General features: G+C 33.5%; 2 pseudogenes across 2 annotated transcripts; both read right to left on the bottom strand.

Annotated features, from left to right (window-relative positions):
- Positions 1 to 909: 909 nt before the first annotated feature.
- On the bottom strand, positions 910 to 1,809 carry LOC308429257 (olfactory receptor 4P4-like; annotated as a pseudogene). The gene has a single exon. The product of its transcript is annotated as an olfactory receptor 4P4-like (transcript).
- An 11,222-nt stretch (positions 1,810 to 13,031) lies between these two features.
- Positions 13,032 to 13,935, bottom strand: LOC308429258 (olfactory receptor 4C16-like; annotated as a pseudogene). The gene has a single exon. The product of its transcript is annotated as an olfactory receptor 4C16-like (transcript).
- Between the last annotated feature and the right edge of the window lie 1,943 nt (positions 13,936 to 15,878).

Here is a 15,878-nt window from a genome sequence, read left to right on the forward strand (position 1 = left end):
GATTATATATTTCTTGGGGGAGGTAGTACCCTGGAAGGGAAAGTCATTGGCTGGAGTCTCAGAGCTATCTAGATACCTCATTAGTATGGAGACACACTCCAGGTAATAAAATATTTGGTTGAATGGCTATGATCCTCTGAGCAGAATCCCATGATTACCTGTTTTAGAGCAGGTACACACAGAGAGATTGGTTGCAGCTTGACTTCTGTTATTCTGAAATTTTGGAAATTGCTTTGGTCTAATCTCACAAAACACTGTCATTTCTTATGCCTTTCTGAAAGCACAATACCACATGTCATTTAGGTAGAGACCATCGTAGAAAGCAACAACCAATGAAAATGCAGTGCCCAGTCACAAAATATATACCTAAAAATTACTCTCAAAACTAAGGTTTTGGGAACATTGTAGAAGAGAGAAGAATGACAGAAAGTAGTATCAGAAGCTACTTCCATAAAGTCTCAAATACATGATTGTGAAACATGAGGTGAGTACAGAAAGCCAGGAATGGATGTGCCAAATACAGTGTTCTTCCTTTACAAATTAATTTGCTATCTATAGTAAAGGCACCAGGATTTATGGATTAGGACTTCTTTATCTATGGCAGGTATCTCTGCCAAGATATCCATTTCCTTAAATAAATTGTCAAGTTATACTGTCTTTCTAATTAAACCATTACAATATAACCATAGTCATTACATCTATATAATGAAGAAAAATATATTTCATTAATCTAAAATGGAAAATAATTAATTGATTCATTCATATACACAGTCCTCATGACATTGGGTCTTATCTTCCTGGAACTTGATATTTTTGTTGATTTGGCAAAGTCAAGTTATTATTCTGTGCTGCTCAAATTTATTCTTTAGATAATGTAAGACTGATAAAAAATATTCACAAGCAGAGGCTTCACTTTGTTTCAAGCACTCTGTCTTGGCACTACACCTTCCTCATGGCATTCTTCATGTCTGTATTTCTCAGAGTGTAGATGAGAGGGTTGAATAATGGGGCAATCATGGTATAAAACAGAGCAAACACTTTGTCATACCCAACAGAAACACCCAATGGGACATAGGTAAAGATGAGTGGCAAGAAGAACATGAACAAAACAGTGATATGTGAGCCACAGGTAAGAAGAGCTTTGCAGCAGCCTTCTGATAACCTATTCCTCAAGATGGACAAAAAGATGATGTAAGAAATGACCAAGGCAAGAAATGTCAAAATGGACATAACTCCTGTAGTGGTAATAATTATAATCACTAGAAGTCTTGTGTCATTGCTGGCCAGCTTTAGCATGGGTAATATATCACAAAAATAGTGGTCTATTTCATTGGTGCCACAAAAGGAAAGTCTGATAATAATAAAAACAGGTACAAGTGAGTGTATTAAAGCACCAATAACTGAGGCTATCACAAGATTGTAATATACTTGTCTGCTCATGGTGATCATGTAGTAAAGGGGTCTGCAAAGGTATCATAGGCCATGGCAACCAAAATAAACATCTCAGTGTCACCAAAGTAGTGGGCATAAAACATCTGGGCTATGCAGCCATTGTAAGAGATCATGTTACATTATACAAATAAGTTTATAAGTTGAAGTAAAACAGACATCCATGAAAGATAAGTAGCTAAGAAAAAAAAATACATTGGCTGCTCACTAAGGTGGCTGCTCCTGATAGTAATAAAAACAACCAGATTTCACAGAGAATTGCAAGATAACAAAGCAAGAACAACAGAGCACACATTGTTTAACATTTTCATTTTGGAAAATTCCCAGAAAGATAAATTCTGTGAAAATTCCAAATCCCATCTCTTCTTCATGCCTAATTATTTAGGTAGAGAACAGCCTATTCCTGAAACCTTGGTTTCTCATATTCTTCTACTTGTTTCAAAGTCATTTCTATCTAGTAAGTATGTAAGTAAGATGTATGCAATCACTGAAAGTATAGTAAATTCATTCATGAGAACAGATTCATGGAGAACAACTAATAAATTGTAATGAACATAATAAAATACTTTTAGCCACTGGAGAAATTCTTATTAGAAATAAGGTAGATACTTTAAAAGTTAAACATAGACTCTAAGTTCCAAATTGAGACATGAATTCACAAGTTGACATCATGATACATTTTTTGCTAAAAAGATTATTCTAATTCTTAGTCCTTCATAATAATTAAAATATCAAAATACTGAAAGTGTGTGCTTGTTCATTACTTCAGTGCACTAAACATGTCACATTATTGAGCATCTTTATAGTATTCTCAGAGGTGCCATTGAAACCTATCATAATTGAAAAGAATAATAAAATGTGATAAGGAGCAACTAGCAGTCTTGCAGTAGAGTGTGTGATCTTGTCAAAGATGCAAAGAGACTATGACTTACTAGATTTCATCATGTTTACCAGTTCACTTTACAGTCTCGTCAGGAGGCCCACAGTGTTAGCAGCAATTCCTCATATTCTGGCATCACTTTAGATGTTACTTCCTTCAGAGACAGAGCATACATCTAAAGGACAGCTTTAATTCCACCTGTTTAAACAAAATTTGTCTTTAAATTAAGCCATACCTGTTTACTTTACCAGATTCTCTTCATGTGTATGATGAAAAAGAAACTTAAAATATATCAGTGAAAAATATGAACATTTCTTTCTTTTCATATTAATTTTCTATAACTCTAATAACTGTTCTAAAATGGCTCACATATATGTTTAATTCAAGACAGCTTTATAAAACTAAATGAATTAACCAACCTTATTTATGAGTGAAAATGTCAAAATTATTCAAATAATTAAAACACTGAAAGATCAGTGCCTTTTGCACTATATGGTAGTACAAGTAAATTTTCAGGAAAATACAGTTAAAACAGAAAAAGATTATGGATAGAAACTTGTGAATTTGTTCATGTACTACCATTGATCTCAAGTTAAAAGAGTCTCTCCTAATAGTTCCCAAAATATCTGAAAGTAACAAATGAGAAAAGTTCCAGTCAAAAAACTAAAATAATGTAAATGTAAACTAAACATCAATGTCTATTGTTCAAAGTTGTTGACACATAAATTAAAATTTTAAAGAACAATTAAAAATAAGAATATTCATTCGAACCTCTGTTCCCACCAGGTGGCACACAGCATGCCCCTGCCCTGCCTGATCCAGGGACAAAGAACCCAGCATTGGGAACTCTGTTCACCACCTGAACCAGCAGAGATCAAGGGACAAAGACCAGGTACAAGGGAAAGGCAAGAACATATCACTGAAAACAAGATGGCAAGAGGTAAGTGAAAGAGCATATCCCAAGGAAACCAAGACAACCTGGCAACACAAGTATGCAACTCTCCCATCACAGCAAATATTGGAATGCCAAACACTCCAGAAAGAGAAGACGAAGACATAAAAATATACCTCAAGACGATGATAGAGATCCTTAAAAAAGAATTCAAGAAAAAGAAAAAATAATCAGAAGCTTTTAAACTGGAAATAAGAAAATCAGTTAAAGAACTCAAAGAAAAAGAGGAAAACAGAACCAAAGAGATGAAGGAATGGAAGAAGTAATTTAAAATGGAAATTGACACAATAAAGAAAACTCTAAAAGAGATAAACCTAGAGGTAGAACACCTAAAAAAGAAAACAGGAGTCACAGAAGCAAGCATTTCAAATAGACTACAAGTGATGAAAGAGAGAATCTCGGGGGCCGAAGACAACATTGTAAACATAAACAAAACAGCCAGAGAAGATGCAAATAACAAAAAGCTGCTAACACAAAATGTCCAGGAGATCCAGGACACAATGAGAAGACAAAACCTAAGGATAATAGGAATAGAAGAGGGAGAAGAATATCAACTAACAGGCACAGTAAATATCGTCGACAAAATTGTAGAAGAAAATTTCCCTACCCTTAAGAATGAGATGACCACGAGCATAAAAGAACCCTTCAGAACTCCAAATAGGTTGGACCAGAAAAGAAATTTCTCCCGACACTTAATAGTCAATACACCAAGTGCACAAAGCAAAGAAAGAATACTAAAAGCAGTAAGGGAAACCGGTCATGTAACATATAAAGGCAGACCAATCAGAATCACACCCGATTTCTCAACAAAGACTATGAAATCCAGAAGAACCTGGACAGATATCATGCAGACCGTAAAAGAGCAAAATTGACAGCCCAAGCTGCTATACCCAGCAAAACCATCAATCACCATAGATGGAGAGATGAAGATATTTCAAGACAAATCAAAATTTACACAATATCTGACCACAAACCCAGCACTACAACAAATTATAGGTGGAAAACCCAATACAATGAGGGGAACTACATCCTAGTAAAAATAAGAAAACTCCTAAGCAAGAAAACAAAAAGAAGAAAAAGACACAGACACAACTCAACCTACAAAAGCAATAATAGCAGGAAACAGAAACCACTATTCCTTGATATCTATTAACATAAATGGCCTCCACTCCCCAATAAAGAGCCATAGACTATCAAACAGGATACATTAAAAAAATCCAGCATTTTGATGCATACAGGAAACTCATATGAGAGACAAAGACAAACAATATTTCAGAGTAAAAGGTTGGAAAAAAATGTCCAAGCAAACAGCCCCAAAAAGCAAGCTGGAGTGGCTATTCTAATATCAAATGAAGTAATTTTCCAACCAAAGTTATGAAAAAAAATAAGGAAGGACACATTTCCTCATGTCAGGAGGAACTCTCAATCCTTAACATATATTCTCCAAATACAAAAGCACCAACATTTACAAAAGAAACCCTACTAAAGCTCAAAAATACATTTAACCCCACACAATAAAAGTGGGAGACTTTAATACCTCACTCTCACTAATGGAGAGATCATGGAAACAGAAACTGAACAAGGACACTGTAAAACTAGCAGAGACTATGAACCAACTGGAATTAATAGATATCTACAGAACATATCATTCTAAAGTAAAAGAATACACCTTCTTCTCAGCACCCCATGGCACCTCCGGAAAATTGACCACATAATTGGACACAGAACGAGCCTCAATCGATATAAAAAGATTGAAATACTCCCATGCATCCTCTCAGTTCACCATGGTCTAAGGCTGGTCTTAAACAACAACAAAGACAACAAAAACCCCACATATACAAAGAAACTAAACAACGCTCTGTTAAACGATAGCAGGATCAAATAAAGAAAGAAATTAAGGATTTTTTAGAATTTAATGAAAATAAAAACACAACATAATGAAACCTATGGGGTGCAATGAAAGCAGTACTGAGAGGAAACCAGTACTCATAGCCTTAAGCGCTTCCAAAAAGAAACTGGAGAGAGCGTACATAGTCAACTTGACAGCACAGCTAATAGCTTTAGAACAAAAGGAAGCAGATACAACCAAGAGTAGTAGATGGCAAGAAGTAATCAAAATTAGGGCAGAAATAGACCAAATAGAAACAAAAGAAACCATCGAAAGAACCAACAAAACCAAGAGCTGGTTCTTTGAGAAAAAGAAGAGGATTCATAAACCCCTAGCCAGACTAACTAGAAGGCAAAGAGAGAGTATACAAATTAACAAAATCAGAAAAAAAAAGTGGAGACATAACAACTGAAACTGAGGAAATTCAAGAAATCATCAGATCCTACTACAAAAGCCTATACTCCACGAAGTTGGAATATCTGCAGGAAATGGATAAATTCTTAGACAGATACAAGATCCTAAAGTTAAACCAGGACCAGGTAAACCATCTAAATAATCCATAACACCTAAAGAAATAAAAGAAGTCATCAAAAGCCTCCCAACCAAATAAAGCCCTGGTCCAGACGAGTTCAGTGAAGAATTTTATCAGACATTTATTGCAGACATAACACCAATACTCTCCAAATTATTCCACAAGATAGAATAAGATGGAACACTACCTAACTCATATTTTGAGGCTACAATAACCTTCGTTCCTAAACCACACAAAGACCCTACAAGGAAAGAGTACTTCAGACCAATCTCACTTATGAACATTGATGCAAAAATATTCAACAAAATCCTTGCAAACAGAATCCAAGAACACATCAAAAGGATCATTCACCATGACCAAGTAGGCTTCATCCCTGGGATGCAGGGATAGTTAAGTATAAGGAAATCCATCAACATAATCGACCATATAAACAAACTGATAGAAAAAAAATCACATGGTCATCTCATGAGATGCTGAGAAAGCATTTGACAAAATTCAATACCCCTTCATGTTAAAAGTCCTAGAAAGAACAGGAATCCAAGGTCCATACCTAAACATAATGAAAGTAATATACAGCAATCCAAGAGCGAATATCGAACTTAACTGTGTGAAACTTGAAGCAATTCCACTAAAATCAGGGACTCAACAAGGCTGCCCAGTCTCCCCCTACGTATTCAACATAGTACTGGAAGTCCTGGCTGGAGCAATTTGACAGCAAAAAGAGATCAAAGGGATACAAGTCGGAAGGAAGAGGTAAAAACATCACTATTTGCAGATGACATGATAGTGTACTTAAATGAACGCACAAATTCCACCAGAGAACTCCTATAGCTGATAAACAAGTTCAGCAAACTGGCTGGATACAAAATTAACTCAAACAAATCAGTGGCCTTCCTATACTCAAAAAACAAACGTGTGGAGAAAGAAATTAGGGAAAAGATACCCTTCACAATAGTCACAAAAACTATGAAATACCTTGGTGTGACTCTCACTAAGCAAGTGAAGGAACTGTATGACAAGAACATCAAACGTCTAAAGAAAGAAATTGAGCAAGGTCTCAGAAAATGGAAAGATCTTCCATGCTCATGGATTGGAAGGATCGACATTTTATAAATGGCCATCCTACCAAAAGCAATCTACAGATTCAATGCAATACCCAAAAAATTCCAACCCAATTCTTCATTGTGTTGGAAAGATCAATGTCCAATTTCATCTGGAAGAACAAAAGAAAGACCTAGAATAGTAAAATCCACCCTCAACAACAAGAAAACATCTGTGGGAATCACTATCCCTGACCTCAAGCTATACTACAAGACAATTGTCCTGAAAACTGCATGGTACTGGTACAGAATAGGCATGTGGATCAATGGAATAGAAGATCCAGAAATGAGCCCTTACCTATATGGTCACCTGATTTTTGACAAAGGAGTTGTAAACATTCAATGGAAAAAGGAAGCCTATTCAACAAATGCTGCTGGTCCAACTGTCACTCAGCATGCAAAAGAATGAAAATAAACCCTTTCTTATCTCCTTTTACAAAGCTCAAGTGTAAGTGGATCAGAGATCTCCACCTTAAACCAGATACACTGAAACAATTAGGAGTATGTTGTCTATATTTGTCAAAGTGTACTTAAATGATGTCTTTAGCACTTACACTGTGAAAACTGAAAGTGAAAACAAGAGGAAGATTAGATTCATGTAAAAAATAAGAGCAGCATCCAGAACTGTTGTCCATCCTTCTCTTAATGATGAAGCTTCAAGACCAATTGTGCAATGCTCAAAATTTCTGGAGAAACTGCTGTCCAGTAGAACAGAATTTAAGGGCATTGGAGGAACTTGGATGAATTACCACTAGACTTTTCCCAAGGAAATTCTGAGAAAAATATGTAAAAAATAAACTCATGTTTATTTCAACTACTCATGTTTAACTTTTTTTAATTGAACAACTTTATTTTTTTAAAAAAAGATAAATGTACAGATTTTAAGCATTTTCACATAAAATTATATGAATACATTTTCTCAGTACTTATTTTTTTAAAGGTTTGATAGTATGCATTAAAATCATACTAGTTATAATAAGCATAAAGTACATGTAAAATGAGATGTAACCTGGAAATAGTTAAAGTTTTCTTGGTGTGTAAGATTAAGCATAATGTTTTTTCTTTTCTTTTTTTTTTTCTGTTTTTGGTCTATGCTTTTCCTCGAACTTCATATAGTCTGTGAGTTGTTTCTGGGGTGTTCAGAACTTTCTGGAGTTAGTATCCAATTATCTGTGAATGCATATTACATCTGTTCTTTTGTGACTGGGTTATCACACTCATGATGATATTCTCTAGACATATCCATTTTCTTAGAAACTTCATAAAGTCATTGTTTCTGAGAGCTGAGTAGTACTCCATTGTGTAAATATACCACAATTTTGTATCCATTCATCTACTGAAGGATATCTGGGTTCTTTCCAGGTTCTCCTATTATAAATAGGGCTGCAATGAACATTGTGGTGCATGTGTCTTTGTTGTATGTTGGAGCTTACCTGGGGTATATTTCCAAAAGTGGGATAGCTGGGTCTTCAGGTAGTACTATGTCCAATATTCTGAGGAATCTCCAGAGTCATATCCAGAGTGGTTGTAACAGTTTACCACCCCACCAACAGTGGAGAAGTGTTTCTCTTTCTGGAATCTTCATCAGTATCTGCTGTAATTTGAATTTTTCAACTTAGCCATTCTGGTGGGTGTGAGGAGGAATCTCATTGTTGTTTTGATTTGCATTTCCCTGATGGCTAATGATGACAAGCACTTCCTTAGATGCTTTTCAGCCATTTGATATTCCACAATTGAGAATTTTTGTTTACCTCTGTATACCATTTTTAATAGGGTTGTTTGATTTTCTGGTGTTTAACTTCTTGAGTTCTTTGTATACCTTGGATTTTAGGCCTCTTTATGATGTCAGATTGGTAAAGATCTTTTCCCATTCTGTTGGTTGCCTTTTATTTTCTTGACAGTGTCCGTAGCCTTACAGAAACTTTGCAATCTCATTACATCCCATTTGTCTTAAGACACACTAGAAAAGAGTATCATACATCATTACAGTTGGTTTTGAGCCACCATATTGTTGCTGAGATTTGAACTCCAGACCTCTAGAAGGGTAGCCAGTGCTCTTAAACACTGAGCCAACTCTCCAGCATAATTAGAAAATTGTTTAAATTGTTTTTTGAGAAAAAAAGTTACAATATCAAACTCCCATATTACTATAAATTTGTGTTTGGATTTTACAAGAAAAATTTCTTAATGTAAATCTTTTGACTTATTTAATTGCATGATGCTTATTGTTTCAAAAGAGATAGCAGCAAGTTATCTGGCCAGACTGAGCAAAGAACAACTCATTAAAGAAAATCTTTGACTTTGCTAAAATATTTTACTAGTAAGACTATGTCAAACTTACATATATTAAATATGTGTTTCTGTTCTTTAAGTATTTATTATTATGTTTTATAGACATAATTTGAAAATAATGTCATCCTCCTCTATTTTACAATAACTGCCCTTTCCCAAGAATAGCAAAAGAATTTTTGCACATGTCCTTCTGTTGTCAAGTCAAACAGTCCTTTAAGTAGGGAATGAGGATAATTATATGAAAGACAAAAGTGATAAATTAGGAGAGCTAAAAGTTTATACCACAGCAGTGACTAATAAATTTCTCAAACCATTTATATACTTTCAGTATCATTGGAAATGAAGTCACAAGCTGGCAGAAACAATTGCTGAAGTACATAAAATATCTGTACCTACACAGAGGTCTCCCTGTTTTGTCCACAAAAATTGAATACTCTTCAGTCTCTTACCTTGAGTTTTAAGCGTAGCTCCTCGTATTACTCCATGTATCAGTCAGCCTGTAAATATGCCACCATATTTTTCTTGCATGACTCTGCTTGACAGTCAGGCTTTCACAGAAGTAGGCAAAAATGACTCCCACAAATTATTCCTATGACTTTCCAAGGATGTCCCTACTACCATGAGGTTCAGAGGATAAGAATTTATTTTCTCAAAGTTTCAAAGGCTAACATCTGAGATCACACTAGCAGTGGGAAAGTTTCGTGCTGAAGATTTTTGAAGAGAACCTGTGGAATGTATCTTCTAAATTATGAGAGTTTATTGGCCTATGTGGATGTTCTTTCATTTGTAAAAAAAAAAAAATATTTTAATCAGATTTCATTTGCATCTGGCATTTCTCTCAATAGGTCTATCTCTAATTTCACACTATGGACTGATTTAACATTAATATCTCTTTTGATAAATAAGGTCACAAACTGAGGTAAAGAGATAAGAATTCATCCCATTGTTATTTAGGGACAATTGAGGGAAGCACAGTTATATCCAGTCTAAAGTCATATCTGGGTGTGTCATATCAATTTTTTCTCTAGCCTTGTATTCTGACAGCCTCTCTGAAAACCTTTATAACTCACCCCTATACTGAAGATCTATCAAATTCCTACCTCTACATACTAGATACCTCCTATTATTTAATGCGATGACTTATGACTATGTAATGCAAGTCTATACTTTTCTATACAAGAATGGGTTGCTGTTGGAAGCAATAAGTGGGAAGCAAACACTGTTATACTACTGCATGACAAGTTGCAGAGGGAACTGCATTGTATAAATGTACAAAACATATTCCTCTTTCAAAGAATAAATAGGAAGCTATTTTTGACAGTCCAATGGATATGAAATAGTTTATCAGGTCAAAGCCATAATTTACTTTTACCAGTGTTTTCATTCACTCTCAGTTCTCTATCCGTTGGCTCATTCAACTGTTAACTTCAACCAATATACTTACTGAAGTTTCATATTCAGTCTTATTTTTATTTTATTGCAATATGCTATAAATGATTTTGTGTAGCATTACAGTCTAAAAGAGATGTGTGACAACAAACAGACATTGTGGAGGTATGCTTGCCGTTTGTCCTCAAGTAGTATGGGACAATGAAGTTATATACTGAACTGGAGAGATGACTCAGTGTTTAAGAGCTCATGCTGTATTTTGCAGAAGATCCAAATATAATTCTTAGCATCCATATTGGTGTTCAAAACCATCTACAACTCCAATTCCAGGTATCTGATTTGCTCATCTGATGTCTGTGTGAATACCAGGCACATACATGGAGTAAAATAATCTTAACACTTTAATAATAAAATAAAATAGGTAAGTATATATCTATATTTAATGTACATTATTAATTTTTATTTTGTAAGAGAGACTGGATCAAATATGCTTCTGTTAACAAGATCTTAAACCTGACAATCCTGCAACAACAGAGTCAATCAGTACGTATTTCATTATGACAATATGATCAAGATTAATTAAGACTGAAACTTAAAAAATGTATAAGGAAGAGGTATATAACATGCTCATCACTATAGTTTACTGTAAATTTTAGAGATTTCAAAAACACATGCCCCCCAAAATTACGATTATTATTTTGGGCTAAATTAAACTTAAGGTTAATTATGTATCAATGGTAGAGCAAGTGATATATGTTCAATCAGAGGTACTCATGAAAAAAGTATTCATGTAATAGGAAAAAGAATATGAAAAAAATTTGTAGTTTCACATGAAGCAAAATTGATATAATGTTTGTTATCCAATTTAATAGTTTAGGAAATTAGCGAAAAGTTGCAAGATGAAAAATTACTTTTTAACCAAAAAAATACACAAGAAAATATTAAAATTATGCAAATGTTTATCTTAGCATTATTCTATACTATTGGAATGTTAATGATAAATTAATACTATTCTCTAATATAAAAATGTCTGCTTTTTTACTACTATTATTTTCTTCAGAATTTAATTCAAAATTCACAAAAATAATTTATATCTGAAATAAAACATTTCTGTTTCAAAATTGAATGGATGCATCTAGAAAATATCATCCTGAGTGAGGTAACCCCATCACAAAAGATCAGGCATAATATGCAGTCATTGATAATTATATTCTAGCCCCAGAAAGCTCTGAATAGGTCAGAAACAACTCGCAGGCCATATGAAGCTCAAGAATAACAAAGGCCAAATAGTGAAAGCCTCAGTCCTTCTTAGAAAAAAAAAAAATAGTGTATAGCATCCTCTCAGAGTGTGGTACACCTAGACCTTAAATCAATAATAATCCAAGATCTAGGAATACAGTCTAGTGGCAATTTTTGGTATTCAAAGACCATTATCTATACTCTATACACACCAAGAAAACTCTGTCTGCTTCCATGTTATATTCTGTTCTACATGTACTTAATGCTTATGGTAACTAGTGGGATTTCAATTCATGTTATCAAACCTCTAAAAGAATTGCCAAAATTCTTTTTAAAAATCTCTACATGTATCTCTCTTCTTTAAAGTTGTAAGAAAAAATAAAGACACATATTAAAAATCAAAATTGAAAATTCTGATTTAAAACATTTTGATTTTGTTTAATCTTCTTATACATTGACATACCCTACTTTAAAGTCATTGTTCTATTGATTCCAAGATAAATCTTAATAGTTAGCTAAAAAAGAAGGAAGACCAGAAGGTGGATACTCCAGTCCTTCTTACAAAGGAGAAAAAGCACTCATGGGAAAAATAACAAACAAATAGAGGAGCAGGAATTGAAGAAAAGATCATCCAGAAACTGACTCACCTGGAGATTCATCCCATATACAGCTACTAATTATTGCTAATGTCAACAAGTGCTTACTGGCTGGAGCCTGATATGGATGCCCCTCAGAGGCTCTGCCAGAGCCTTAGAAATACAGAGGAGGATACTTGTAGCTAACCTTTGGATGGACAATGGGGACCCCAGTAAAGGAGATAGAGAAAGCACTGAAGAAGCTGAAAAAATTTGCAACCCCAAGGAAAGAACAAAAGGTTGAACTTACATTAAAATCACATATAAAAAATCAATTAAAATAAGGAATAACTGGAGAGATAATCCTGATCGAGCTTTGAATAGAAGATGTAAATATATACATAAATGGTTATCAGGAAGGAAACTTCAGAAGTCAACAGGAAGGTGGACAGAAAATACAATCAAAGACAAGTGGTGTTGGGAAAGAAAGGGTAGAAAGCAAGAGACACAGTATCAAATATGATGAAGGACCAAGGATGCCATATGTATTAGCATTTCATGATTTTTCCTACCATATAAAATTAACTCAAAAAGTATGTTTTACATAGTCTGTTTATTATATAAACTTATAGTCACCATTCCCTAAGAATATATCAAACTAATAATAAAACATTTTATTGATATCTAATGTAATGCTAAATATAAAAAATTACTGGAGATCCCAATTACTTTTGATCATGAGACGACTTCCTTAATCCATAACTTCTTCATGGCATTTTTCACTTCTGTATTTCTCAGTGTGTAAATCAGAAGATTGAGAAAAGGTGTCCCAATTGAATAAAATATAGATATCATCTCATCTAAAAGGAATGTTGTTGCAGGACGTGTGTATATAAAGAGGCAAGGTCCAAAGAAAAGAATTACCACAATAATGTGGGATATGCAGGTGAATAGAGCTTTTATTTTCCCCTCAGCACTGTAGTTTCTTAGGGAATGAAGAGTAATGACATAGGAAAGCATCAGCACAAGAAAACTCACTGTACAAATAGCTCCACTGTTGGACACCAGAATAAAGTTCATCATGTATATATCTATACAGGCAAACTTCAATAGTGGCTGCAAGTCACAGAAAAAGTGATTAATCACATTGGGACTCAAGGTGAGAAATATCTGAACTAAAGAATGCATACAGGATCCCACCCAGGCTCTGGCCACCAACATCCCACAGACCTTGCAGCTCATAATGGTCATGTGTGCAGTAGCTTACTGATGGCCATATAGTGGTCAACAGCCATGAGAATGAGGGTAAAGATTTCAAGACAACCAAAGAAATGAAATGTAAAAACTTGGATTATGCATTCAGTAAAAGAGATAGAGGCTTCCTTCAGCAAGGAATCTACAATTGTTCTAGGGGCTATGGTTGTAGAGGAGAGGGTGTCAGACAAGGATAAGTAGAACAGAAAGAAGTACATGGGATTCCCAAGGACCTGGCTTGTCTTGATTGTAACAATGATAAACAAGTTTCCTAGTAATGCCCCCATGTAAAACAACAGAAAAATAGCAAACACTATGTTTTCCTACTGGGATCCTGTGTCAGGCCAAGAAGAATAACCTCAGTCACATTGGTATTCAGATGCATGATTCATGAATAAGAAGAAAACCAGATGATATATGTCATGTGCAAAAGATAAAGAAACCAGTTTTACCACATGGTGTGTTGCATTATTTTAAGCAAATATATTTATTTATCATAAAAATATTCAATTTATTATTAAACAATTGTTTTTCAGTCTATGTCTTCAGTTTCAATGTCCTTTTTACTTTCAAGAAACCTTTTCTCTTTTAAGTTATGAAATTAATAACTCTCCACAGAACTCTCTGTCACAAACTTGCAAAATTTTGTATGGTTCTGATTAATTTTGCAGTTCAACTAATATAAAATAAAATGTGTGCTATCTTTTATTATTTCTCTTATTGTTTCATAGAAAAAAATGGTAATGATAACCTATGTAATGTTTTTTTTCTCTATTGGTAATAATATGATTACCATTGGCAGTGATGAAATTACCTAACCCACACATTTTATAAAATTCCTACTTTCCATATATGTTACATATGTATTAGCTATATTTACAATTGATAGTATACTTATGTCTAAGAATTGTACCTTGAAATAACAAAAAAAAAAAATCCAATAACCTGCACAAAATCTGCTAGTGTTGTCAAACAATCTTCATGGTATGTGTTAAATGTTATGTAGAAACAGAAAAGAATGTTTCTTTATAGTAACTACTAAATATCTCAATGTGCAGTTTTTTATAATTATGAAGATCATACTTTAGATTTTTCATATTCTCTTAATTACATTCAAATAGTAAGGTATTTTACATTATCTGTATATACACATTTGAGGGATAAATACCTTCACATATAGGATAATTTATGATCAAATGCTATATAATTTTAACCATTTCATAGACTATATAACTTATGAAAACTTTTTTTACCATCATTCTATATATTGTAAATGTTAACAATGAATTTAGCTTTTTTATGCATTCATTTTATAAATACAACTTATTTAAAATAAATGACAAATCACAGAATTAAATTAAAAATAATTGTCTTAATGAAATTTGTTGTCTCACTTCTTTATCATTTTTTTTTATTTCATGTGACATTATTCTTCAAGCTTCAGTCAAGAAAATTTCTGTACACAGACAGTGGAAAATTTACCATGTTTAGTGTTTATTGTTCTTTAAGATAAATTCAGTGTTTGTTAAGATATAGAATTTTTTTATTGTTTCCAGTGAAATTTATGTATTGCATTTTGAATGGAAGATTCTTCTCTATTACTGTTAATTTCAATCAGGTTGTAAATATATTTTACAATAATTAATTTGTTAAGGATTTTTATATTTCATGGGTAGTATATGGCAATTATATTCATAATTTTTGAGACCTAAGACAAAATCCCAAACGGAAGAAAAATAAAATTGACATAGGTAAAAGTATCTTAATGATTTTTCTAAATGATTCAGAATTAAAGAGCCTCATGCTCTGTACAACATCATATAACATGAACTGTTGACATCCACAAGAATGGGTACCTTTACAATATATACTGAAATTTGATTTCTTGATTCTAGAGGCATGCAAAGGGAATATTAATTAAGCTATATTCTCCTGTGTCTGTTCTATGAGTTTTTCTTATTTTTGGTTTATGATTTTTGTCATTTATATTGTTTTGGTTTGGTTTTATTTGTTTAGTACTTCTTTTTTTATTTGTATGTGAACTATGCTGTTCCTATACTTCTCCAAAAGTAGTAATAAATGCAATTGATCAGGTTTTCATCAGACATTACAATATACTTCAATGTCCTTCACACAAACAGCCCCAAAATGCAACATTATCTTGAAAATTGTAGTTACCTCAACGTTTCAGACAAGATGGACAAACTTCTAGTTGACTATGTTTGTCAAAAATAATAGTGACCACATGCTATGTATGTATTGTAGGTGATGGAAGAGATCTGGATAGTAGCAAATGTGAAAAGCCATAGAATAGAGGTTGGTGAAAAT

This window comes from Micromys minutus (assembly GCF_963924665.1).
Source record: "Micromys minutus genome assembly, chromosome: 13".
Lineage (NCBI taxonomy): Eukaryota > Metazoa > Chordata > Mammalia > Rodentia > Muridae > Micromys > Micromys minutus.